The 4,194-nt window shown below is 31.9% G+C and overlaps 1 long non-coding RNA gene across 1 annotated transcript; it reads right to left on the bottom strand.

Moving 5' to 3' along the window:
- Positions 1-1,436: 1,436 nt before the first annotated feature.
- LOC145110382 (uncharacterized) lies at positions 1,437-3,917 on the bottom strand. Its single transcript, XR_013709766.1, has 4 exons — positions 3,519-3,917; positions 2,940-2,978; positions 2,580-2,640; positions 1,437-1,690 (listed from the first exon to the last, which is right to left on the bottom strand). It is a non-coding gene; the product is annotated as an uncharacterized LOC145110382 (long non-coding RNA).
- Positions 3,918-4,194: the final 277 nt, after the last annotated feature.

Genomic DNA, 4,194 nt, shown 5'->3' with positions numbered 1-4,194 from the left:
TTGGTAGATGGTTATACAATGATTGAAAGTAAAAGGTTATATTACGTACGAAAACAATAAAAAGTTCTTCGATGTGAATCTTATGAGAATCTGCCTAAGTTTTAGAATCAAGGGACTAAAAATATTTCGGAATTCGGCCAACGAGTTATATTACCTTTTTCTTTTACTGGTGGTGCACGTTACATGATGAAAAACTACTTAGACGCCATGTCGTTGTGTAAGTGGTTTGGATATCCTGATTTCTTCATAACCTTTACTTGCAATCCAAAATGGCCTGAAGTTCAGAGATTTCTCAAAGACACTACGCTTAATCCATAGGATAGACCTGATATCCTACTCTTCACCATAAATTGACAATAAAAGTGAATCCCACTCATAGGTCCAGGATAAAAACGGTCATGATAAAATTTACTATCATACTGCCCCAGCCCATAAAACCCCCATCCATCAAAGACTACTACTCTTCACCATAAATTGACAATAAAAGTAAATCGTTACACTGAATTTAGATGGAAATAACTCCATTTAGATGGAAATAACTCCATGATACATACAAAACATATCTCAAAATCCAAACACTACAAAAAAAACGACGTTTAGTGGCACAGAAAAAGTGCCACTAAAAACCAAAAAGGTGCCACTAAAGGCCCTCTTGGCAATCAGCAAAAAGTGCCACTAAAAGCGCTGCCACTAAAAGCTTTTAGTGACACTTTTTCATTGTGTCGCTGCAGCCCTATTGGGTTTTAGTTGCACTATTTTTTATGCCACCGTAACATTTTTTAGGTTTTGTAGCATTTTTTTTATCACTATATAATTTCCAGTGTTGTAGAAATCGACCTTGGCGGCCGATTAATCGGCGATTAATCGCTTGGCGGCCTCGAACCGATTACGATTAGGGTGTTTGGCGGAAATTGGTCAAAATCGGTCAAACTCGGGCTTGACGGTCCTTGGCGGCTTTGGCGGTCCTCGGCGGTCATAGGCGGGAAATATTTCAAAAATTAAAAAAAAATAATTTTCAAATATTACACCAAAATTTTAAAATTTTAAATTTTTAAGCTTTCAAATTTTAAAATATTATACTAAAATTTTTAAAATTTCAAAATTTCAAAATTTTAAAATTTAAAATTTCCAAATACTTAATTTTTTAGGAAATATTAATTTTTTAAATAATTTTATTAATAATTTAGGGTCCTCGATAAATCGCCGCCGAGTCTGATTAATCGCTTATCGTCAGTCGACCGCCGAGCTACCGCTGAACGATTTTTACAACCTTGATAATTTCTAAATTAAAAATAGTCTTTTTTTGCTTTTTTCAGCACTTTTTGTCCAAAAAAACATTTGTATTTAAAAATTAGGTGATATTTTTTAATAAACTTAAATGGAAAATAAAATAATAAATAAACAAAGATAACAAATGAAGAACACAAAGGCATTACTTAATATAAAACTTAAATATCTTGCTAACAATATTCTTAATATTTAACACAAGAATATCTTACGAGAGTCTTAATAAGTCTAAACAATGTGATGATAATCAAAACATAACTCTTAATTAATGGAGCTTGGAAGAACCCATTTCAGTCCAATAGATCTTTATTAGTGGCTTAATAAGTCTAAACTTGTTGCCACCTCATCCAATTCAATACCCCGAAGTTGTGATGCCAACGAATCCTAATCTCTTTGCTGTAGCCTGTCCAAAAATAACAAAATCAAACATATTTTCATACATTTTATTGATCACAATTTACAAACGACATTACTTTAAGTCAAGGTTGCAGAAAACGTTATACGTTAGCTAGTCGGTTGACTGGGATCTAGGGATTAATCGGGGGATTAATCGGGTACCATTAATTATTAAGAAAATTATTCAAAATGTTATAAATCTAACTTTAATCGTAAGAATATAAATAAATAAGCATAAAAGTTTAATAATAAGTTTAACAATCACAACAATTTATTATCCAATTAATAAGAAAAGTTATTTAAATTTTAATATATCTTAAGAAAAGAAGTAAATTTGGGTATTTGTATATTTGAAAAAAATAGAAATTTTGACAATTTTGGAGAAAAAATTTAAAATTTATTTTTTTTAAAATTTTTTTATATATTAGTTGAACATTGAAATACTATAAACTTTTGAAATTTTAAAAATTTTGGTTTAATATTTAAAATTTTGAAAATTTGAAAATTTTGCCGATTAGGGCCGCCTAGGACCGATTAGAACCGTCTAGCTCCGACTTTGACCCCCTTTGACCAAAACCGATTAAGCCGACCGATTATCCTTAATCCTATTCGGTTGAAGACCGCCGATTTTTTTTAAATAAACTTAAAATAATGAAAACTAAAGTAGACTTGCTACCTTCCCCATCTTTTTTTCCATGTTTTTAATATCTTAAAAAAAAAGATAGTTTTGGTTAGCCTTGATTATACTCTTTTTTAGTATATATCTAGAAATTGACAGTGAATATTAAATGTAAACATAAAAACATGTACATGTTAATGTTACTCTAGTAATTGAAGCTCCATCATGTGAGCCACAAAGACCTGACAACAGAGAGCATACTACAAATGAAGCTTACCTAATTATCAGGGATGATTCACTGGTCATTTCGAAGTAACTCGCCTAAAGAGCATGCACATCTACACATGGAAAAAGAAATTGGGGTTGTTAACTGCCTGGACAGCTTGGACAATTATACAAGGGGAAATTTTGATTCAAGAAGCAATGAAGATGAAAGCTCTGATTAAGAAACAAGCTAAAGAAAATAATTTTATTATTACAACCAACACTAATGAGACAAATAAAGCAACAACCCCTAACGGTGAGTGTTTTAATTATAAACCTCAGACTAATTATATACCTCCGACTAAAAATAAACAACACAAAACAACCCCTAACATAGTTTGACCATATTAAGAGAAAAATAATGCCAACTCACATTGTCATTGCCATAGGAAATCATACCACCAAAGGAAACCTATAGGAAAATAAAAGATCATGTTATTAACAAGAAAAGGATTACAGCAAAGGATTACATCAAATAAATCATAATCATTAACTTTATCTAATAACAAGAAAAGGATTACAGCAAAGAATCATAACAAAAATAACCAAAAAAACATACAAAATTAAAGATTAAGATGGAAGCTAAGAATAAAAAAATGGGATTGTGTGATGGTTTTCTTAAATATGAAGACTTGTAAACTAAATTGAGGCACTGTTTAATGGTTTTATCATTATCATTTCACGGAAATATAAAAATTACTTCAAAATTTTATTGTTATACACACATTCTGAAAACCAAATTTACATTGAAAGATAGCAAACAAGAACACACGATTCAATGGAGCAGGATAGAAAAAGGTGATTAATAAACAACATGATAGTGAAGCCGTGAACCACACAAAATGAGAGCTACGAAGAGAACGAGATAAGAACATTATAAACCCTAAATAATCAAATAAACCAAAATTTAAATAATAAAAACCAGAAATTGAAGATATCTTAAAAATAATACCTAATCGAAGATTGGAACTTGAAGTCATATAATCGTTAGGGTTTGGACTATTGATGGAAATGGTCGTACGGCATACAATTTCGTTTTGAAGATGATTTGTTTTCCGAACACAACGAATTTGAGTTGTTGGATGCTTCCAACCTCACCACAATCGTCTACGGAGGCGATGTCACTGGGAGGCGGAGAGGCAGCCAACGTGAGAGAAGCCATATGTATTTGGGATAGCCAGCATGAACGGCGTTGATGGTAGAAACTCTGCTTATTTTTAGAGGATGTTATAGGGATTTGGGGGTTTGCAAGGGTTTGCAATGGAGGAACAAAGAAATCTAAATGCATTTGGTGATGAGGATGTTTTTAATTTTTGGGAAGTAGGAGCGGGAACACAAAAGTTGGAATTTTCACGAGGATTAAATGGCGCAAAAAAAAATTGACACTAAAATTACAATATAGTGCCACAAATACATATACGCCCCTAAAACTTTGTGCCACTAAATGTATTTTTGTTTGTAGTGAAAATAAAAAGGAAAACTGGGAGAAAACTACTTTCTACACATACCATGACACATCTGGCTACTTCAAAATGCCTTTTGGTCTTCAGAACCAATGTGCAACGTACTATTTACTAACGGTTAGTGGACAAAGTATTTAAGGATCAGATCGGACAAAATGTCGATGA

This window comes from Lactuca virosa, chromosome 1 (genome assembly GCF_052849685.1).
Source record: "Lactuca virosa cultivar CGN04683 chromosome 1, Lactuca_virosa_CGN04683_v6, whole genome shotgun sequence".
Lineage (NCBI taxonomy): Eukaryota > Viridiplantae > Streptophyta > Magnoliopsida > Asterales > Asteraceae > Lactuca > Lactuca virosa.
Note: the sequence above shows the minus strand (reverse complement) of the source record. Positions and strands in the feature narration are given on the sequence as shown.